This window comes from Erythrolamprus reginae, chromosome 2, assembly GCF_031021105.1.
Source record: "Erythrolamprus reginae isolate rEryReg1 chromosome 2, rEryReg1.hap1, whole genome shotgun sequence".
Classification (NCBI taxonomy): domain Eukaryota; kingdom Metazoa; phylum Chordata; class Lepidosauria; order Squamata; family Dipsadidae; genus Erythrolamprus; species Erythrolamprus reginae.
In genome coordinates, this window is record NC_091951.1 from 60,668,316 (window position 1) to 60,693,059 (window position 24,744).

Here is a 24,744-nt window from a genome sequence, read left to right on the forward strand (position 1 = left end):
TTTCCAAAATCAAGAACCAAAAAGCTCAAATTGTTATACTTCAAGAAGTACATATAAAAAAAAGTAAGTGGAATTTATTGCTAAATACTAAAATTGGAAATATGTATGCTGCATTAGCAGATCAAAGGAAAAGAGGAGTAGCAATGTATGTTGAGAGTTCTATAAATTCCAAACAATTATTTAGTGATAACGAAGGTAGAATTTTGATTGTCCAAGTTAATATTGAACCTAGACCTCTTGCTATTGTTTCTATATATGCCCCAAATGACGACCAAATCACATTTTATAAAAAATTACATCAAAAAATTATAGAGTTAAATTTGGAAAATATGTTAATTATTGGAGATTTTAATGCAATAACAAATAGACAATTAGATCACTCGGGGGAGAAAAAAATAGTAAAAAGAAAAAAAAGAATTTATTACCCTCCACTTTTCAGAAAATGAAAGCAGAATTACTATTGAATGATATTTGGAGGGAAAGACACCCCCAAAAAAGGCAATATACTTTCTATTCAAACCCCCACAAAATTTGGACTAGAATAGATATGGTGTGGGCTCCTAAAATAACAGCAGAATATATACAAGAGGTGGAAATAGATGTTAACACATGGGCGGATCATAACCCAGTTATAGTCTATATGAGAAATAGTAAAAAGCATTACAATTGGCAAATGAATAGAAACATTCTGAAAGAGAAAGAATACAAAGAATGGATTGAGAAGGAATTAAAAACATTCTTTGAAATTAATAAAAATACAGATACTACTCCCCAAAACCTATGGGATGCAACTAAAGCGTACATAAGAGGATTAACAATATCTTACACAGCAAAATACAACAAAGAAAAGAAAAGAAAATATGAACAATTAACGAATGAATTAAAACAACTAGAATTTATATCACAACAAAACATGAAAAATAAGGATTTGGGGGAAAAAATAAATTTAATTAAACATAAAATTAGATTGGAAGAACAGAATCAAATGCTGGAAAAAATAAAAAGAGCTAAGCAACAATATTTTGAACATGCCAATAAACCAGGTAGATGGTTAGCATATAAACTGAGAAAACAGAGACAATCTAAATTAATTAAACAATTAGAAGATAAAGATGGAACAATAAAATATGACACAGAAGGAAAAGCAAATATAGTACAATTTTTTTTAAAGAATTGTATAAAAATGATAATATAGAGGAAGATGAAGTATTTAAATATCTAGAAAGTTCAGAATTACCCCAATTAACAGAAGAACAACAGGAGAGGATGGAGAGTCCCATAACAATGGAAGAACTCCTTATAACTATTAAGAAGCAAAAAAATAACAAAGCCACAGGACCAGACGCTATTCCAACAGAGTGGTACAAAACAGAAAATGAAACATTAAGAAATAATATGTTGCAAATCTTTAATGAATGCAGGTTAGATGGTAAAATTCCTAAATCATGGTCTGAATCTTTGATAACTTTAATTCACAAACCGGATACAGCAATGGAAAAAATCAAAAACTATAGACCAATATCATTATTAAACGTTGATTATAAAATATTTATTGCAATATATGCAGATAGGTTGAAAACGGTTATAAATAGTAAAATTCATTCAGACTAGAATGGTTTCCTGCCAGGCAGACAGATTAAAAATAACCTTAGAACAATTTTTATTATTGTATTAGAATATGAGCAACATCCAGATAAAACATTATCATTAATGTTTTTAGATGCTCAAAAAGCCTTTGACAACGTTAATTGGACATTTATAAAAATGCAACTAAATAAAATGAGATTTGGCCCTAAATTTGTCAATTTAATAGATGCTATTTATTCAGAACAAACAACAAAAATCATATTAAATAATGAGCAATTGGAAGCGTTTAAAATAAATAAAGGAGTTCGACAAGGATGTCCTATTTCACCCCTCCTGTTCATCATGACCTTAAAAACACTATTAATAAAAATAAGAGCAGATCCAAAGATAAAAGGGTTAACCGTTGGAAAAGAGATATATAAAGTTCAGGCTTTTGCAAATGATCTGACCTTTATAATGGAAGATCCGATAGCTACAGCACCAAGATTAATCCAGACAATAGAACAATATGGTAAGGTAGCAGGTCTGAAAATAAATAAAAATAAAACACAATTTATAACAAAAAACATGAATAAAGTACAAGAAAACAATTTAGAACGTATTTCTGGAATACAAATAGTTAAAAAAGTAAAGTATTTGGGAATATGGTTAACAGCCAAAACAATAACATTAAAAAATGATAATTATATAAAATTAATTAATGAAATTAAAAAAGATTTAGAAATATGGAACAACTTAAAAATATCTTTTCTGGGAAGAATTGCCACAATTAAGATGAATATCTTACCCAAGGTTTTATTTTTATTTCAAGTGATCCCAATAAATCCAGGGGCAATTTTTTTAAAAAATTTAACAAATGTGGTTAGAAAATTTCTATGGCAAGGCAAAAAGGCAAGAATTAAGATAAATATGTTAGAAGATATAAAAGAGAGGGGAGGTTTTGCCCTCCCAAATTGGAAATTATATTACCAGGCAGCCGCCTTAACATGGATTAAAAATTGGATAACCTTAGAGGATAAGAGAACATTAAAATTAGAAGGACATGACCTTATGCTTGGCTGGCATGCCTTCGTATGGTATGATAAAGATAAAAACCATTCTTATTTTAAAAGACATACACTAAGAAAATATTTATTTGATGTATGGAAAGATATAAAGAAAAACCACTTTTTAACAATTCCGGATTGGGTTGCCCCATTAGATGCAATAATACATCCAAACTCTATCAAGGATACAAGAATAATAAGATATAAAGACTTGTTAGACGATCAAATGAAATTAAAAACTAGAATTAAATTACAAGAAGAAGTGATACAAATCAATTGGTGGCACTATGCACAGATCAGATCTAGATACCAGAAAGACAGCATACTTTATATATTTAATAAAAATAAAAATTTATTAAGTAACTTAATTACTATAAATCAAAACAGAGTAATTGGGAAAATATACAAATATTTGATTGCTCACAAGAATATTGACTTAACTTTAAAAGACAGTATGATACTGTGATGTAGAAATATAGGCAAAGAAATAGACATAGACACATGGGAGAAAGTTTGGATGCACAACTGGAAAATGACAAAATCAGTTTCTTTAAAAGAAAATCAAATTAAAATGTTCTATAGATGGCATCTCCCACCAAGTAGAATAGCAAAAATGTTTCCCAAGACATCACCTTTGTGTTGGAAATGTAAGAAAGAAATAGGATCCTACTACCACCAATGGTGGACATGTAACAAAGCTAAAATGTACTGGAGAATGATAGAGAAAATGACAAAAGAGATAGTAAAGCAAAACATAGAAATTACCCCGGAGTTCTGCTTACTAGGAATTACAGTACTAACCAAAATTACAAAAAAGAAATTTTGTATTTAATTATACATATTTTCACAGCGGCAAGGATTATTTACGCGCAAACCTGGAAAGGGGAAAATATCCCCAAAGAAGAGGAAGTTTTTACAAAAATATTAGATTGCGCGGAAATGGATATGATGACAAGACACTTAAACGATCAAGAAGAAACGAAATTTTATGAAACATGGAACAAAGTTTATGTATGGATAGATAAGAAAAAAAAATAACAGAAAATTAAAAATAGATATAGATGTTTTGGTTTAAATTTTCCTTTTTCTTTATAAGAATAATACTAGAATTAGTTTATATACATAAAATTGATAAGACTGTTTGGTTTTATACTATTACAACTATTTTTCTTTTTTTATAATATCAATTTTTCCTTATTAGATATTTTTGCATTAGTAGTATTGAATTATGTATTTAACTATGTATTCCTTTTTCTGTATCTGCATTTATACTTTTGAGAAAAGCGGGGAAGATACATCCCCACACTTTATGTTGAATGTTTGTAAGTCTGTGTGTTAATTTTAAGAAAATTAATAAAAAAATATTGGGGAAAAAATAAAATTAAAATAAAGATGAACAAACATGTAATGTGGGTTCATAAATTAAAATCAGCCACAAAGTGCAAGTAATTAAATCTTAAAGATCAAATCTTAAATATAATAAGCCAAGATAGAAAACTATTACTTCCGACAACTTAAAAATAATGGCATTAATCATGCCAAAATTTGCACATTTGGTAGTGAGGTAGGGCATCTGCTTTTCATTTACCAAACCACACACTCACTGTTTGCCTATAGTTAAAAAACTTTTGTCTCAATGCAAAGTAGATAATATTCAACTGCAACTAAATATTACAAAAAATCCATAAGCAAGTGATGGTTATTTTCTACAGTTACTGTCTGGATATAATCAAATGGCCGTCAGTGCCACCCAACAGGAGGTTGTTAACACTTCTTTTCAAAAGATATCATGCAATCATGTTCTTTTTTTTTTCTTTGCAGAATTCAGTAAAACACAGACATGAAGACATTGACTGCCTTTAGAATTCTATGAATGAAGTAATGTGATTCCACATTATTAAAAAGCCGTTTCTGGACGCACCCGTTTTAACTGGTACATAATATCTTCTGCAACATTTGGAATCTTACTCCAATCTGACATTTATCTTCTTCTGCAGATTGTACATAATGTGTGTTTGAGATGTAAGAGATCAAGCACCTTGTACTTGTCAATATTTTAATTAGCTTTTTATATACACAGGGATAATTATCAATCAATCAATCAGATTCTAGAATGGTACCACCATCTTTGATCTTCTCTGACAATCTAAACCAACACTGAAGCTGTCATAATACTATTACAGTTTTTTTATGATAATGTAGCAACTGAATACAATGCAAGCTATGGATCAGAGGAGACAGGTGTCAAATATAAGATCATTATGTTTGCTATACATGTAATAACGAAGAATTTTAATTGAGATTTGGGGGAAAGCATTTTGAAATTCCCTAATATTTCCCTGACATTTCCCTGTAACTTGCGATCTAGTTAAAGCATGGTCATAAATGACATTATACCAAACGGCTGAGCCGTGGAGAAATATCGGTAGCTAAGGAGGCAAGTTGCTACCACAGTTATGCTTATTTTTGGTTGACTCTGCCAGGCAGCACGATCCATTTTTTAAAAAACATGATTGTTCTCTGACTTTTAAATATTTTAATACAATTTGGTCCTCTGATTTATACCGGGGTTTTTTTCATAAATTCCCTGATAATTCCCTGATATTTCCCGAACCGCTGATTTCTCTGATAATTACCTGATTTCCCTGTTTTGCTGGACACCCTGTCACACAGACCAGATTTTACACTGTGTTTATGCACCTATCAAGTATCAAATAAATATAAGGGATATTTAAGAGAGAAAACAAGTAGCCATTTTTGCCTTCTAGTCTCTAGTCTAGATAAAATAGCACATTCCTCTCTAGCTAATGATCTCACTTCCTGTTCAGACTGAATGCCAAGAAAAGCAATTGTTTTAATATTTTAGTAACATCTTATTTCTTCTTTGTTTTTGTTTTTTAAAGTATAATGGATGGGACCACTGTACTATTGGAGGAACAAATACTATGAAATTTGAATTAACACTGATAAGGAAGACTTTGAGGCTGAAAGAAACTCCTGTGGTAGAAGGTGACACACGTGAACTAAAAAAAAAAATTGTGATGAAATAATAGTATGCTTGATATGGATGAACAGTGTTCTACAGCTAGAGGAGAATCGTTATCACATGCCAAATATTTCTTAGCCAAACATGCATCAAACATAATTCTTGCATTTGTGAAACTATTTTCTGACAAGCAGCAACAAAAGTCTAAAATTGCAGCCCTGGTGTTCTCATGCCACTATATCTGGATCAGTATCAACATACATAAAAATGTTTTCTATTTTATGTTAACAAACTTTGAGGAAGACATGAAAAAAGGCCAAAAGTAAACAGAATAAATATGACTTCTTAGCAAATAAATAAACTATCCTGACTCAAATAATAGCACAGAAGAATGTACGTCCACAATCACTTATGGTTTAGTAGAGTCTGCATGTCTCTGTGAACACTATTATAACTTGACATTTGAAATTTTGTTGGACTGCTATGCCTTTTTTTATAACTTATTTTATACGCTAGAAATTTTCTTGGAAACTACCTTTGATAATGCAGCCTAAGTGAACAAACCTAACACTCCATTTACATTTTACACTAAAAGCTTACAGCTGTGAAATAATTCAGATTTGATTCTTAAAAATGTGCTTTGTTTGGATCGTGCAGGCTCATGAACATAGATAGCACTTGTCAGAAATTCTTTAAAGCAGCTTTATCTTTTAACGAATTCCTATAAAATACAATTATAACATGATTAACAAGTGCCTTTTATTCTATGAATTTCAATTCTTCAATTCTTAATGTGAAATGTCCAAGTTTTTAAATATCAATGAAAATATGGGTTTAAGACATTCTCAAAACAAACAATAAAAAATCACACAAACATAGACACAAAAAGAGAAATATAGTTTCATAGAAGCCTTTAGCAATTTAAAAAATCCAGAAAATTGATTACTCGGGTCACTAAATTAATCTGTTGCATTCTTTAGCATTTTTCTAAACAACAATTTTAAATCATATTTAGCTATAGTAAAATATATATTAACTTAACTTCGTAGAATCTCTCTTGTGATTCCCCCCCCATTTAAAAAAAATAGAGATTTCAATAACCACCATCATGCCAATGCTTTATTTTATTTTAAATAATCAGACAATTAGATACAGGTTTTGTAGTTCTTTTCCATTTTTTATATGCAGGCAACCAAATATTTTAAATATTTATTGAATTTATTACATGGAATTAGAATCTTATCATGTATGAAAACTTAAACAGCATTGTAAAACAGGTTTTAGCTCTGGTTTCATTGGAAAAAAACAGATAGTAAATTGTTCCATTGTTGAACTACACAAGACTTAACACTGTTCAGATTTGGCTGGCTGGTAGATATTTTTACATAATTATTTGGGAATGGAAAGGGGAAAGAGAAGAAATTTACTAAAATAATACTTCAAATTTAGAAATAACTTGAAAGAAAATGCTTCTTCTTCATTGTTTGTACCTCTTTTTATACCGAAATCAGCTTTAAACAATCAGAAAATTTAGAATACCAAACATTTATTACAGGTATCTAAAGACCATTTAATTTTAATGAACAATCAATAGTAACACACTAATAGGATTCATCATAAATAAGACCAACAAAGTTATTGAACTTAAACTCAAATGTCCAAATTTAGCATCACTTAAATTAAATTCACTCATCTTTTCCAATACATTCATCTACTCCTGTAGGTTTAGTGCCTATTCTCTATAGGATGAAAATTAGTTATTAAGAGTCAAGTACTGGATTCTGATGAATTCTACTTTCTAAATTTAGGATTATTTGGACCAATCTGATAACTCATTGAGTTGAATCACATACGTACTTCCAAACTTACTAGAACCAGTTTGAATTTTGGTAAGAATTTAAGAAAACTCCAGAGCTTTTCAGTACGACGGAAAGGAAGACACTATCTCCAAAAAGAAACAAAAATGAAGACCCCAAAAAAGACATTCAAAAGACCCTTGACAAAGCACAGGGTTCTAAGAGAAAGTGCTTGTAACTAAGAAACTCTTTTTAAGCAGTTGTACAAGTGTCCTTGAGGACAATTGTTCACATATTGAGAAGACACTCTTCCTCTGCATCAGTGCATTCTATGAAGGGCCCCTTTCAAATATTTTGCACAGCTCTAAAAACAGCATTTGCCTGGAAAGAGATAAAAGAGAAGTAAAATGGTTTAAAGGTCCACAGGAAGTGGTTCATCGGAGGTCCTCCAATCACAGCTCTTGGGGGATTCTTATTCTAATAAAGTCATGGGGACTTTCCTTTCTTTTTAAAAATAAATTGAAAGGAGCAGAAACTCTAAAACACCTACACTTGACCTTCTATAATTAGACAGGTCCTCTTATAGCAACTGCACTTTGCATAGACATTATGTAGGCCAGTGGAGGAAAAACCTTCTGCATCTATCAATGTGAAACTTAGTAGGTTTAAACTCTAAAGAAGAGATCAAATAGTCTTATCAATTTCATCAAATTATATCAAAAAGTAACAGGAAATTTTATTTACAGAAAATCAAAATTAAAGGATTATTTCCAAATGAGGGGTGCTTGGTGCTCTCTGTGTGCTTGGGTTTTCTTAGTAGTAGTAGTAGTAGTAGTAGTAGTAGTAGTAGTAGTAGTAGTAGTAGTAGTAATAGTAGTAATAGTAGTTGTAGGAGTAGTAGTAACAACAACAACAACAACAACAATTACAACAACAACAATTACAACAGCAGCAGCAACAATAATAACAGAGTTGAAAGGGACCCTCCAACCTTCTGCTTAGGCAGAAAACCCTACACTACTTCAGACAAATGGTTATCCAACATCTTCTTAAAAACTTCCAGTGTTGGGGCATTCACAACTTCTGAAGGAAAGCTGTTCAACTGATTAATTGGAGAACTGTTTTCTCCTTGAAGACATTTCATTAGTCAAACTAGGTAATGTCATCATCTGCAAGAAAACAACCAAGCTCAGAAAGCACTAACGACCTCTCGTTTCAACCCTGAGCTGCAAATATTGTCCTTTATTGGCCTGTCCAAAATCTATCTATCTATCTATCTATCTATCTATCTATCTATCTATCTATCCATCCATCCATCCATCCATCCATTTATTAAATTTGTATGCCGCCCTCTCCGCCATGTTGTTCAAGGGGTGTCAAAAAGCTTTTATTTCTTCAATTTCAATCAGCATTTAGTCCTCTGAAAGAGTTTAATTTGATTAATTTTCAGGAAAAATTCTGAAATAATGTATTGTATTTGAAGCACACCTTTCATTTACTTGTTTATATAAAAGCAGTTCCCAACCAATTAAAATACCATATTAAGTATTAATCATAGACAAAAGTGACTTAAGAAAACAAAAAATCCCATTAATTTATAAAAGAAATGTGAAGGTGAAACTGAGTACACTCTTACTTTAACTTATTTTTGCTGTGCAGCCATATGAAAGTTGCAAATGCAACTTCACCATCATAAAACTGCAAATAGTGGTTAAACGAGGCAATTACTAAATATATAACTTGCCACCATACATACAACTTTCATACAAGAAAGGACTAAGTATTGGATCTTTAATCAATGTTGGTAACTGTAAGCATATCACACATTTCAGAAGAAACAACATTGCAAAAGGAAAGGGGTCACTACTTAATACAGGTGGTATTCAACTTACAATGGTTCATTTAGTAGCCAAAGTTACAAAAGTATTGAAAAAAGTGAGTTATGACCATTTTTAACACTTATGACAGTTTCAGCATTCCCGTAGTCACATGATCAAAATTTGGATGTTTGGCAATTGTTCATGCCCTGTTGCATAACTCAGGGGTTACCTTTTGCAACCTTCTGGCAGGCAAAGTCAATGGGAAAATCAGATTCACTTAACAACCTTTACTAACTTAACAATTACAATGATTCACTTAGCATCTGTGGCAAGAAAGCTTGTAAAATGAGTCAAAAATCACTTAACAAATTCCTTGCTTACCAACCCAATTCTGGGCTCAAGTGTGGTCATAACTCAAGGAATTCCTATAATAGTTTATTATTAGACTGTTATTTATCTACTTTTAAATTTAATCCCTTCACAAAGGTAAATTAATTAGGAAGTATTCATCTTATTTTGGAAAGAGTTACATTTCCTCTAAAAATTCATATTTTACTTTTCAATCAATTGTTATCACTATGGAAACAGTTACCCTTGGTGGTTTTGAAAACTTTTTATTAGTTCAGCCTGATAGAGCAAATATGAGCTCCTTATGGAAAGAGATAATCTTGCAGCAACCCATGCATGCTCTGGTAATACCCAATTCGAATTACTGTGGTGTGTTATAAAATACTTTGTGAACTTATTCCTTCCGTATTCACTGGGTAGTCTGTTAGGTTTACTCTCCCCCACCCAACACATAGTCAAGCTCATCTAGTACTTCCCACAGTATTTTGATACTGCCAAGTATTTTTCTTTATCTGGAGTCTTTCCTCTGGTTTTGCTGTGCTTTTTCTTGTCACTATTTTTCATAATTCTTGTTCACATTCAATTTGTTATATTATTGTCAACACTGTAAAAATCTAGCAAAGACCAAATTTTCCTCAACTTTGTGAATTCCAAATAACTTTTACAACAGCTCTATTATTCCCACATTATGTGAAGACTGGAATACGAATGAAATAATATAAGCAATGTAATCTATTAAGGAGTGTGCAGAACCATTCAGTTATGAAGGACATGCATCGAGGAAATGTGGGATTCCAGCAGATATGAGTAATTATTCAGTCATACAAAACAGATACATTAAAGAGTATAAAATAGTGTTTACTTTAGAAATAGCACAGTCAAATTAAACAGTCTGATCATACACATTCAAATCAGTCAATATCTATCAATACAATAATAATATTGCAAGCCTGTCTTTGTCTTACAAATCAGACATACATTACAGCTTACAAATACATCAAAACCAACACAGAGCTTACTACATCAGTCACAGTAAATCAGCAGAAAGGAGAGAGAGCGAGAGGGAGGGAGAGAGCGAGAGAGAGAGTCGAATATTTGAAGAACATAGGCAAAATCATGCTTTCTGGCTCCTCTTATGGCAATTTGCAACACTACCTCTTAAAGCTATAGTACTTCAATACATACAAACATTCATTGTTTGTTTATATATTGCCAACCCAACTGTTTGTACATAGTACTAACATTATCTAAGTTATTTTGAGAACAAAACAATAAAAATGCAAAATCAGCTTAATGAATATTTTAAAAATTGCATTTTAAATTTATTTATTTATTTATTTATTATATTTGAATATGTATGTATAAATGGTAAGGTGCCAATACATTCAGAAATCAATTTTATTTATACTGGGGGGAAAAGCACAATTTTAAAAAATGAAGTCTGGAATCTTAGTTCATATGGCTACTTTGCTAGTGTCTTGTAAAATTTAAAATGTAAGTTTAAAATTCCACACATTTCTGGAAAACTAGAATAATGGGAAAAAAATCCATATTAAACACATGGTGAACATCTATCCACTTTCATGGTTTTGCTGATTGACATACTATACAGATAGACCTCAAGTTACAACAGTTTGCATAGCGACAGCACTTAAAACATACTGAGAAAAGTGACTTATGACAATTTCTCACACTTATGATGTTGCAGCACCACCATGGTCATGTGGTTAACATTCATATGGTTCACAACTGACTCACATTTATGAGTTGCAGTGTCCCAGGTCATGTGATCACCTTTTGCAACCTTCTGACAAAGAAATTCAATGGGAAGGCCAGATTCACTTTACAACCATGTTACTAATTTAACAACTGCTTCACTTAACAAATGTGGCAAGAAGAGTCATAAAATGAGGCAAAACTCACTTAGCAAATTTCTCAATTAGCAACATAAATTTTGGTTTCAATTGTGGTGGTAAGTTGAAGAAGCTTGTTCCACCAAGGACAAATTCACTCATTTTGTACAACTCCTACAAAAACATAACTCTTAAAAAGAAAATTTTCTACACAGGTTTCATAGTGTTTCCATCCCAAAATGCATTAAAAACATTGCAAATAATAATAATAATAATCCTGAAGAACTGCCTTAACAGAGTATTTATTTCCTCGGCAGCATCCATACATTTCCTGACAAATAGGCTCAAATTTTTCACTTCTAACTGAATCTATCATTATAACAATGAAGTTCACATACAACTAAAGTAAACAAAGCGTATGAAGCTGAAAAACTTTTATATCTTTATACCATTCCAGAATGAACTCTTTTAAGAAGTCGAATATTTGAAGAACATAGGCAAAATAAGATACAGTGGTACTTCTACTTAAGAACGCCTCTACTTAAGAACTTTTCTAGATAAGAACCGGGTGTTCAAGATTTTTTTACCTCTTCTTAAGAACCATTTTCTACTTAAGAACCCAAGCCCAGAAAAATTTCCCAGGAAATTTGAGAGCGTCACGAAGGCCCGGCCAGTTTCCTGCCATTCCCCCTTTAATCCTGGCCATCTGGGCTGCCAGAGGAGACTTTTGGTGGCGCTTAAGGAGGCTTTGGCAGTCCAGAGCAAATGAAGCATTTTCCTTTCTCTGGGCGCTTGGACAGGGAATAAATCTCTGCCAGCGCCCAGAGAAAAGAAACGCTCCCTTCGCTCTGGGCAGCTGAGGAGTCACCACAGCGAAGGAAAGGCGCCGGTTACAAAGTGAGCGGGGGAGAGGAGAGGGGAGCCCTTCAGCATGGGAAGGAAGAAGAGCAGGTAGCAGCAGCAGCAGTCAGTTTATGGGAGGCAGCCTCGCGCTGGGTATATTGGAGGTACGTTCTCCTCCTCGCCGCCTCCGAGTCCCTCTTTTTTTAAAAACCTTAAAGTTTTGAATGTTTTTGATTCCCCTCACCTCACCTTCTTCCTTGGGCAGCGACTCTCCTCCTCCTCTTCTTCCTCCTCCTCCTCCCACCCAAATTCCGAGCTTTTATTTCTTTCCTAATGGGTTTGAACGCATTATTTGCTTTTACATTGATTCCGATGGGAAAAATTGCTTCTACTTAAGAATGATTCTATTTAAGAACAATGTTCCCTCTAATTTTTTCCGGTGTGGGCGGAAAAGTATAGTGTCTGAGCGACAGTTCCTTTGGGACTGGGCGGCATAGAAGAATAAATAAATAAATAAATAAATAAATAAATAAATAAATAAATAAATAAATAAATAAATAAATTCTTTTTTTTTATTAAAATAAATTAATAATAAAACAAAACCAAAATCTATTTTATTACTATCTTCTCCTCTTTTTCCATCCCTGTCTCCTCCCCCCTTGTGTGTGTGTGTGTGTGTGTGTGTGTGAACTCTTGAACCATTTCCAATAACAGGTGAGCTATTGGAAATGGTTCAAGAGTTCACACACACACACACACACACACACACACACACAGAGCTGGGTTTTTTTTTTCTCTGTTATTATTTGGGTGCTTTTTACCACATGCTTTAAATCAAGAGTCATTTCTATCTCTTTCTCTCTCACCCTCTTGCTCTCTCTCTCTTTCTCTCTCTCCCTCTTTCTCTCACATACACCCCTTTCCAATTTAAGGGAACAGAGAAAGTTTATAAAGGTAATTGGGCAGCTGTGGGGGGAGAAGAAGAGAAGAGAAAAGACAAGGATGCAACAAAGACGGCGATGCAACTTTCCCAAACAAGTTTAAACACGATGGGCGAACGAGTCCAGGGCGCTGCCGAAGACGGGCAAAGGTGGCAGGAGAAACTGCCCCGCCAAGGTTTCCTTGAAACGTAGGGAGGACTAACGCGGGATTTTATTGCAGGCTGACTTGGGGACGGTCAAAATAGTGTGTGTGTGTGTGTGTGTTTGAATGGGAACTGAAGCAAAAAAAATAGCATTTTTCCTTTCTTGCCTTCCAACCGTCCTTCCTGCATCTATAAACACTATCTTCAAAACCAAACATTTTCAATCAATCAATCGTAAACTGGCACCCCTTTTCCATTCCATGTCTTCAGGCTGCCTTTTGCACTCCCCGCCTCTATCGTTCTCCCCCCCTTCCTGCTTTCTTCCTCCTCCTCTCTTCCTCTTCTTTCCCTCCCTCCATGTATCTCTTTCTACGTTCTACTTTCTTCCACTTTCTTTAAAAGGAGCATTTCGCTCACTTCTACGCCAAGGAAGAGGCTGAGGGGGAGGAGGGCGCGCCACAGCATCCTGTCTAGTCCAGCCATCTGACGGTCCCTTTCGGGTTCAGTAATCCACACACACACACACACCCAAAAAAACCCACGACCGAGCGAGCCTAACTAAGGCACCTCTCGGCCGATCGCCTCACCCTCTTCCCTCGGAATCCGAGACTCGCGCGTTGCCTTTTGTTTTCTCTCTCTCTATTGCTTTCTTTCTTTCTCACTCACTCTTTCATTCTATCTCTCTTGCTTTCTTTCTCTTCTCTCTCTTGCTATCTCTCTCTCCTCCCCCTTTCTCTCTCACTATCTTTCTCACTTTCTCTCTATCTTGCTGACGCTCTCACTCTCGTTCTCCGGAGGCTGGCGAAAGTGATTTACAATGTCGGGCGAGCGGGGCCGGCGCACGCTCTCCCCATCTCCCTGCCAACATTCAAAATAAGAAAACCCTTTGCTCTAACTTTTAATGTTCCGGGCGGGCGCACAGACAGGGAGATGGGGGAGAGCGCGCGCCAGCCCGCGCGCGCGCCAGCCTCCGGAGAACATCTGCCCCGCCTCTCTTGCAGCAGAGGAGAAAGAGAGGTGGAGCGTGCGAGCGTGTGTGCGTGTGAGCGGGCGGGTGGGCGGGCGGGCGGGCGGCAGCCGGCGCGCGTACCCGCCAGCCTCTGGAGAACGCCCGCTTCGCCTCTCTTGCAGCGGAGGAGAAAGAGAGGTGGAGCTTGCGAGCGTGCGGGCAGGCGGCAGGCGGCGCACGCACCCGCCAGCCTCCGGAGAACGCCCGCTTTGCCTCTCTTGCAGCGAAGGAGAAAGAGAGGTGAAGCATGCGAGCGGGCGTGCGAGCGGGCGGCAGTCGGCACGCGCACCCGCCAGCCTCCGGAGAACGCCCGCTTCGCCTCTCTTGCAGCGGAGGAGAAAGAGAGGTGGAGCGTGCGAGCATGTGTGTGTGCGAGCGGGCGGCAGCCGGCGCGCGCACCTGCCAGCCTCCGGAGAACGCACGCTTCGCCTCTCTTGCAGCGGAGGAGAAAGAGAGGCGAAGCGGGCGGGTGGAAGAGCGGGCGGGGAGCAGCCAGCGGGCGCGCAGGCAGGGAGATGGGAACTGCGCGACCGAGGAAAAGGTTGCGCGCGGGGGTATTTTGGAGTGCGCGCACGCTCACGTGCGCAGCTTACGGGGAACGGTGCTTAAGAACCTGGTCACAGAATGAATTAAGTTCTTAAGTAGAGGTACCACTGTCACTTGAATTGTCATTTTTTTCCCTTCAAATGAGAATTCTGGATTGATTTGCTCTGCCATTTATTTCTTTGCTTTCTTGACTATCTATGATATTTTCAGGAGTCTTCACTACTGCAGTGTCTCCATTGTCAGTTCTAAAATTGGTTGCTATACATGTTGTCATTAGTTTTGTTTTATTTATATTTAATCTTAATCTTATTTTTTCTCACTGTTCTTGAATTTTGTTACTAGAACAGAGTTGTAAAAACACTGGACTAAGATTAAAAACAAACGCAGAAAGTTTCCATCACTTTAGTACCATCAGTATCAAACCATGAAACAGGTTGCTGTACCTGTTCTCATTCGTTAATCTTAATCTTAGTTTCAGGGTTTTTTCCTGTGCTTTTTGACCTTGGTTACTGGAGTGCACAGATCATTTCAACTATCAGAATAGGATTATCAGCATATGATAGCTTATTGAGGTTTCTGGTCCAATTTTAAAACCATTTTTCTTTAATCTTTTTAATCAATTACTATCTGTCCAATGTGGTCCAATGGAACTTCCTCCTGACTTTTGGAAACTTCAGTTGTTTTTCCTTATCTGTTTTGATCTTAAATGTCTTTACAGATGTTTGTTTGTAATACTGTTTGTGGTCTCTATCCAAAAATTCTTTGCTAAGTTTCTTCTTGTATATTTTCATTGGCTTCAGCTTCTTTTTTTCTTCTTGGCAATTTTCAGTATCTGTTACCTGTTACCTGTTACAGTTAGCATTCTTCTGTGTCCTGCTCTTTGGCAGTCTCTTTTGATATTCATCCTTAATAATTTCTTTTGATTTCATCCCTCAGTTCTTGTGGTTCCATATGAATGAGCTCCGGGGCTTCAAAGTGATTCCTGATATTCTCCTTGAAAATGGTGAGTGTAAGCTCAAGATCATATTATGGACATTGGCTGGCTTTCTTCTTTTGTTTTTAGCGTGACTTGGAAGTTGCTCATAAACAGATTATGATCAACCAGCCCTTGGCTATGTCTTTGCGGTTGTAACTCAGTTTTTCCTCTTCCTTACGCCTCTTTAAACTGTGTGGATATCTGGTGCTGTCCATTTATATAGGGATTATTTTATAAATAGTGTAAATCATTGGAATTGGAGAAACTTTTAAGTCTGTCTCTTGCTTTGTTTTTCTTTACTTCACCATTTAGTCCAATTAGGTTTTCTTCCTTAACAATTCCAACTTTATCTGACTGTTGCCTTGCTTGTAGCTCTTCCATATTCCTTCTGTCCATTACATTGTTGTGCTTCTTCCACAAGAGGAAGCCTAGCAGTACTTGAGGGGAATGCATGATGATGTACCAGTTTAATGTGAGTTGCACCTCATTCTGTACTTACAAAGTACCAGATTTAGTACATGGCTTTCTCAGGAGGCTGGGAGGATGGGAAATAAGTCACAAACCTAGACAGGTTACTATACAAATCGGAAGAGGCGTTACTGATGTTGTGTAAGGCACCTTTGTGTATTTATTTTCTCAGCACAGTCACGGAGCTACATCACAAAAACTGCTCTCTTGAGTTCTGTCCTTTCTACCATAGTCTCTGCTTCACACAGAGACTATGCTAACGCTTTAGCAAATGCACAACTTAAAAAAAATGAGACTACAGCATGATCATCTCTGTGTCTATACAGGTAGCCCTCAACTTATGACCAAAATTGAACCCAAGTGAGGCATTTGTTAAATGAGTTTAGGACTTTTCTTGTCACAATTGTTAAGTGAATCACTGCAATTGTTAAGTTAATAACAGGATTATTAACTGAGCTGGCTTCCCTGTTAATTTCTGGTTGTTAGAAGATCCAAAAAGTGATCACAAGACTCTGGGACACATGTCATAACTGTAATAAATCTGAGTCAGTTGCCAAGCATTTTAATCACACTATCCTGGGATGCTACAATGGTCGTAACTGTGAAATATCATAATAAGTCACTTTTTTCAGCATCCTTGTAATTTTGAACAGTCACTAAATGAACCATTGAAGTCAAGGACTGTACATAACTATTTCATGTGCTTTAATTGTATGAAGGTGCTCTGAACATTCAGTGTTTACCACGCTAGTATGATCCATGCTTGGAAAGAAAGAGAAGATGGCCAGTGGCAATGGGTAGCAATGAGAAGATTTGAAGATTAGATTTTGAGAAGACAGTGTTTTCCCTTTCATGCATCAAAGAAATAACACACACTTATATAAACCAAGCAACTGCACTTCCCTCCATTCTGCCTCCCATGTTCTCTCTAAAGACATTTACTCAAGTTGAGTCACCTATGTTTCATGGTTAGTCAAACTTGGAAATAGTACTTCGAAGTGGTCCCTTTTTTGCAAAATGGAAACTACTATAAATGTGGTTTCTCAATTTATTGTATAACAATCATTATTATTCATAATTACAGTTACACTGCCTTAGAACAAGGACAGAAACACCAGCCTGAAGATGACGAGTGAGACCTCGTCGAAACGTCGCCAGAAATTTCCAAATCCTACACGGGAAGAAAGCCGAATATACCAAGACCGTCATACCTGTACCCGTGAAAATCTACGAAAACATATATACAGTAGAACCCCGACTTACGAGACTAATTGGTTCCGGAAGGAGGCTCGTAAGTCGGAACGCTCGTATGACGAAACATTGTTTCCCATAGGAAACAATGTAAAGTCAATTAATCCGTGCAACAACAAAAAAAAACCGCTGCCGCCGAACGCGGAAGTTAGCGTTCAGAGACAGCTGCGAAGCGGCGCGCGTGTTTTAAAACGTGGCAGCCGGCCTGGGGGGCTCGGGGGCTTCCCCCCGAGCCCCCCAGGCCGGCTGTGACGTTTTAAAACACGCGCGCCGCTTTGCAGCTGTCTCCTGAAGCCGGAACGCTAACTTCCGCGTTCGGCTTCAGGAGACAGCTGCAAAGCGGCGCGCGTGTTTTAAAACGTGGCAGCCGGCCTGGGGGGCTTGCCAGCACCCCCCCGAGCCCCCCAGGCCGGCTGCAACCTTTTAAAACACGCGGGATACGAGCGCCAAGGAGCTGTCTCCTGAAGCCGAACGCGGAAGTTAGCTTTCGGCTTCAGGAGACAGCTCCTTGGCGCTCGTATCCCGAATGTGAGCTCGGGAGGCGAACAAAAATGTCGCTCCCCTCCCAGCTCTTATCTCGAGTAGCTCGTAGGTAGAGCTGCTCGTATGTCGAGGTTCCACTGTATATATACAGTGGTACCTCGGTACTCGAACGCTTCCTTTCTCATACATTTCGGATAACGAACAAAATTTTCGGCAAAAATTTGCTTCGGTATCTGAACAAAAATTCAGATACCGAACAGCCAGAGAAAATTTTGTTCATTATCCAAAATGTAATCCCGGTAGCTTCAGGGGGCTGAGGAGCTCTCTAAGAGCTCCAAGCTGCAGGAAAGGTGGAGGCTGCTGCAATCTTGGCAGCTTCTGGGGGCTCCTTTCCTCATTGCTTCCTTTTATTACCTGTAAGCAGCTTCAAAAACTTTCTCCTTCCCTGTGGCTGCAACAGCGGCGGCTTCCCTTCCAGTAGCAAGAGCGGCGGGAAGTCACGTAATGAAGGGAAGCTGCTGGAGCGGCAGCAACTGCTGAGATGGCTCCGGCAGCTTCCCTTCATCACGTGACGTTCCCAACGCTGTTGCTACTGGAAGGGAAGCCGGTGCTGTTGCAGCCACAGGGAAGGAGAAAGTTTTTGAAGCTGCTTACAGGTAATAAAAGGAAGCAATGAGGAAAAGAGCCCCCCAAAGCTGCCGGGATTGCAGCAGCCCCCACCTTTCCTGCGAATTTATTTATCCCATTGGAAATAAAGCGCGTTAACAGGGGCTGGGAACCAATTAAATCCATTTCCATTATTTCCTATGGGATAAATAAATTCGGTACTCAACCAAATCGGTTCTCGACCACACTTCTGGAACGAATTGTGGTCGAGTACCGAGGTACCACTGTATGTATGTATGTGTATGTGTGTGTGTGTGTGGGTGTGTGTGTGTGTATATATATGTGTGTGTGTGTGTGTGTGTGTGTTTTCGTAGATTTTCACGGGTATATGTATGTAGATTGTTCTGAGTTCGGGTTTTGCCCTGTGCCCATATTTACAGCAACACGAAGCTTAAAACTTCAGCCTGATGATGGTGAATGTGATTTCACTGAAACGTCGCATAGACATGCAAAATATTACACAGGGCAAAACCCGAACTCAGAACAATCTACATATATGTATGTATGTATGTATGTAGATTGTTCTGAGTTCGGGTTTTGCCCCGTGTAATATTTTGAGTGTCTATGCGACGTTTCGGTGAAATCACATTCCCCATCATCAGGCTGAAGTTTTAAGCTTCGTGTTGTTGTAAATATGAAATATTTCATATTTACAGCAACACGAAGCTTAAAACTTCAGCCTGATGATGGTGAATGTGATTTCACCGAAATGTCGCATAGACACTCAAAATATTACACGGGGCAAAACCCGAACTCAGAACAATCTACATACATATACCCGTGAAAATCTACGAATATATATATGTGTGTGTGTGTGTGTGTGTGTGTGTGTTTTCGTAGATTTTCACGGGTATATGTATGTAGATTGTTCTGAGTTCGGGTTTTACACGGGGCAAAACCCGAACTCAGAACAATCTACATTTATATATATATATAAATTTTGATATTTTCAAAATAAATATTTCATATTATAAATATTATATTTACAAGTGAATTCTAGCAAATATTATATGATATATAAATGATTGGCCCCTGTAGAAAGTACAGTATAATACAATAATGTACAGAACAGTACATGTATAATTCAAACCAACATATAATAATGTAACATAAGGAGGCAACATGGGACCCAGATGGACATATCCTTGTTTGTCTATCAAGTTCCTTGTTTGCCTGCCTTTTTGTTCACTTATTTGAACAAACTGAAGAAAAGGTATGGTAAAAAATTTATTATATACCTATAAGATAGTAAGTAGTAACTTCACCAGATTTTATTTTGGCAAAAATATTTTTATTTCCCTGACCACAGAAAACCTTTTGTAGGAAATATCCAGTATTCTCACTGATTTCCAAAGATGGCCTCTCCTGTCATATAGTCTAAATCCATTCACATTTCAGATTATATTAAAATCCAATGTAAAGCAAAACAACAACGGTGCTTACTTTTAGATAGTGTCTCCTAAAGCAAATATTTCTGCATATACTAAGATGGAAAAACTATAGGTTTCTTTAAACAGTGCCAATACCATTATCAAGTCAAAGATATTAATCGTTAACTATTCAAGAGGAGCACCTATACACAAACAGATTTTTAAAAGTATTCCAAAATCAGAGAAAAACAGGAATACTCTAACCATCATTAGCTTCACTCTGGTTCTCATCAAGAACTTTTGAAAATAGTTGTGAATCACAGGAAGCAACATATTGTACAAGATTAACCTGGAATCTTAAGTCTCCTTCATTTCAATCAAAGTTACTTTGAATCAAATGTTCCGTGAATTTCAGCCTTAGGCGATTCTCCTGTGTAAATTTGCTTGAAATGAGTGAGTGATATTTCTTTCAGGAGTACAACCCAATCATCCTACTCACTGCTTCTTCTAGCGGAAAAGACTCTGCCATCACTCATAACAAACTTAACAAACTTGCTTACCAGCCAAGCCTATGACAAAGTCTACATGTAACATAAAGCAAACATAACAACAAAACTTTTATAATGTTTTATAAGGATTGAATTGCAAGACAACTACTCTTAACATTAAGAAGCAATTTTCACTGAAAACAGTAGTCATTTTTGCATAAACAGCATTCCACTGCATAAATAGGATTTTAACACAGTTGTAGGATAACAGAGTTGTAGGATAGCCTGATAATTTTTATTTTTATCATTTTGACACTGTCAGGCTCATTTTATTCCTAGACAGGAATGTCAAGAAATGTAAACATTGTAGATATCTGTGTAATGAGGTGCTTTTATGGAAAAACAGACCAGCAAGGTAAAAATGCTATAAAAACCAAGTAAGGAAAAAATATGGATTTTTATTTCTTTATTTACCTTTTCAGAAATGTCTGTCAAGCAATCTTCAGGTTCAGCAGACCCCAAAAGTCACTCTTCTTACCCTGAGGACAAAATGGATACAACAATGAGTCTGACTGATCAGAAGTAGTGACAACACTAAATATATTTTCATTGGCACCATTAACAAGGACAAACGTAAACAAAATAACAAATGAACCCAACTGCATTTAATGGTGAATGATTTTCAGAGAGAGCTAATAAACGTTGACTGTCACAAGATAGACAGTTATCAGTACCAGCCGCTGAGCAGCTTTGTTCAGCAAACAAAACAGTCTTTGGGAGCAAAGAGAAACTCTGAAGATGAGACCCACTTTGTTCTTTAGCGCAAAGTTTCCTAATCTTGCTGGCTAGTCCTTTATTTTCACTTAAGAAATATATTACTCTGATTCCTTTGTTCTCACAGATACGGCTTCATTTGGGTTCATCTCTTTGTATCCATGTACTGAGTTTAATTCTTTTTATCTTTTTATTCTTTTATTTTTATCATTACAGCGGTTCTTTTTGTTGTTGCTTTGGTTCACCCTTCCCCAGATGTTTTTTTAAATTATTTGTTTATTATAGCTATTGTTATTGCTTTGAGCTACACAACAAATTGATTATATCCCCATCCTTTTATGTAAAATGCTTATTTTCTCTTATATAAAAAGAATGTTTAAAAAAACACAGTGTTCTGCTATTTTCTAATTCCAGCAGGGTATAAGCTGGAAACTGTTTATTTGCCACAAAGATAAAACTAATAATAGTACCTTGACTTCATTCAGGATATTATAAAATGTCTTCTAAGTTATTTCATAGACAGTTCTAATGTCAAATACAATACAGTGAATGCAATAGACATTCTTATAAAAATGCAATTTTTATAAGAACAAGAAGGGTTAATTTAATTACTGTACAATTGTTTTAATTCAGAACACTTAAATATGAGCCATTCTATAAATTCATTGAAAATGTATTTTATATAGTATAAGCCCATGATGGCGAATCTCAGTACAGCCATATCTACTGGCAAGCAAGCCGTTATCCTAGCTCAGCTCCAGCATGCATGTGGGTGCCCGGCAGCTGATTTTTGGTTTGCACGGAGGCTCTGGGAGGGCATTTTTGGGGGCAGGGGAGGTCATTTTTGCTCTCCCCAAGCTCCAAGAAAGCCTCTGGAACATGGGAAGGGCAAAAAATGGGCCTACTGGGCCCCACTGAAGTCAAGAAATGGGGGGGGGGGCGCGGAGCTGCATGGGGAGCATTGAATATGGGTGTGGGCACATGTGCAATAGCATATGTGCACCCTATTTCAAGGGAAAAAAGGTTCACCATCACTGGTATAAGCTGACCGTTACTTTCCTGGTAGGATTTTCTTCCATGGCTTCCTCTGATAATACATGCATGTGATAATACCTGCATATTATCACTTTCTGCTTGATATATATATTTCGTATCCCAGTTTTTTATTACAGACCTTTGTTTGACCTTTTTTAATGGGATAAGACAAATAAAATATGCAACTGACCCATATTAAATGCATACATCTCTTGATAACCCTGTCTCCATTTTAGGAACACAGAAAGCTTCCCAATATTGGCTGCCCTCTCCTCCTTGTAAATTAGAAAACTTTGCCATTGTAGTTGTAAAATATGATGTGTTGTGTGGATTCAACCAATCAACAAATGATGATTACACTAATAAATGTGTTTGGAAATACAGTGATCCCTCGATTTGCGCGTTCTCGATTAGCGCGAAACGCTGCAACGCGGTTTTTCAAAAAATATTAATTAAAAAAATAAAATATTAAAAAATAAAAAATAAGTCCACGCTAGTTCTCTCTCTCTTTCTCTCCCTGTTGCCGGCGTGGTATATGAGAGAGAAAGAGAGAGGCAGAGGTCGGGCGCATTACCGGGAGGTGGAGGCAGCGTGGGGACGCTGGGTGCCGGGGACTCCGAGGAGGGGGTGGACGTCTGTTCCCTGAATGGAGACCGCCGGCCGCTCAATCGGGCCGGCAGGGAACAGAATGGAGCGTTCCGCGGCGGGGCTGGGGGAGCCGAGCCCAGCCCCGTGGCATTCGCTTTCCTCCCGCCGGCAGCCGACTGATCGTGGGCTCCTTCGCAACCTCGGAGAGCTTCCTGGTTTTCGTGAGCTTTCATGCCCAGGAAGCTCTCCGAGGTTGCGAAGGAGCCCAGGATCACTCGGCTGCGGGTGGCAGGAAAGCGAATGTCACGGGGCTGGGCTCGGCTCCCCCAGCCCCGCCGCGGAACGCTCCATTCTGTTCCCTGCCGGCCCGATTGAGCGGCCGGCGGTCTCCATTCAGGGAACAGAATGGAGCCTTCCGCGGCGGGGCTGGGGGAGCCGAGCCCAGCCCCGTGACATTCGCTTTCCTGCCACCCGCAGCCGAGTGATCCTGGGCTCCTTCGCAACCTCGGAGAGCTTCCTGGGCATGAAAGCTCACGAAAACCAGGAAGCTCTCTGAGGTTGCGAAGGAGCCCACGATCACTCGGCTGCAGGCGGGAGGAAGGCGAATGCCACGGGGCTGGGCTCGGTTCCATCCTCGGCTCCCCTCCTACCAGCCCCGCCGCGGAAGGCTCCATTCTGTTCCCTGAATGGAGACCGCCGGCCGCTCAATCGGGCCGGCAGGGAACAGAATGGAGCGTTCCGCGGCGGGGCTGGGGGAGCCGAGCCCAGCCCCGTGGCATTCGCTTTCCTCCCGCCGGCAGCCGACTGATCGTGGGCTCCTTCGCAACCTCGGAGAGCTTCCTGGTTTTCGTGAGCTTTCATGCCCTGGAAGCTCTCCGAGGTTGCGAAGGAGCCCACGATCAGTCTCGGCTGCGGGTGGGAGGAAGGCGAATCCCCCGTGGGCTCCGTTACATCTTCCGCTGCCAGCCAGGCCATGCTGGCGGCAGCGGAACAATCGCTGGCTGTCAACTTTTCTTTTTAAAACTGGGCAGGAGCTGACTTGCCTCCCCAGTGCTAAAAAGAAAAGTTGACAGCCAGCGCTGCGAAACCGCCGAAACCGGAAGGGGCGAGGTGGGGGAGAACGGGAGGCTCAGCATTCCGTCAGCCGCAGCGCTGGCTGTCAACTTTTCTTTTTAAAACTGGGCAGGAGCTGACTTGCCTCCCCAGTGCTAAAAAGAAAAGTTGACAGCCAGCGCTGCGACTGACGGAATGCTGAGCCTCCCGTTCTCCCCCACCTCGCCCCTTCCGGTTTCGGCGTTCGGCAACGGAGTCCGGCGCTGGGGCCATGCGGGGGCCGCTCATCCAGGGGGGCGTGGACTGGCAAGCGGCAAGCGGCAAGTGATCTGGCGGGAAGACCAAGGGAAGGTTCCTTCAGCCGCCCAACACCTGATCCGCTCCGCAGCGCGGCAGCAGCGAGGAGCCGAAGATGGGGTTTCCCCTTTGCCTTTACCCCATCTTCGGCTCCTCGCTGCTTCCGCGCTGCGGAGCAGATCAGCTGTTGGGCGGCTGAAGGAATCTTCCCTTGGTCTTCCCCGCCGCCCACACGCAAACTCCACCATCTGCGCATGTGCGGCCATGAAAAAAATGGCGCACATGCGCAGATGGTGGTTTTACTTCCGCATCCAGTATAACGCGGAAATCGGTTAGCGCGGGAGGTCTTGGAACGTAACCCCCGCGCTAACCGAGAG

The 24,744-nt window shown here is 38.5% G+C and overlaps 1 protein-coding gene across 13 annotated transcripts in view; it reads right to left on the minus strand.

Annotated features, from left to right (window-relative positions):
* FOXP1 (forkhead box P1) overlaps positions 1-24,744 on the minus strand; it is a 780,655-nt gene that overhangs the window by 454,134 nt on the left and 301,777 nt on the right. For 11 of the 13 annotated variants that reach the window (XR_011557934.1, XM_070738223.1, XM_070738212.1 and 8 more), the window contains exon 5: positions 21,095-21,159. The gene's annotated coding sequence lies outside the window, so the exon portion shown is untranslated. Of the gene's footprint in view, positions 1-2,036; positions 2,113-21,094; positions 21,160-24,744 lie in introns of all 13 variants that reach the window. The other 2 variants (XM_070738217.1, XM_070738211.1) reach the window with 1 other exon arrangement.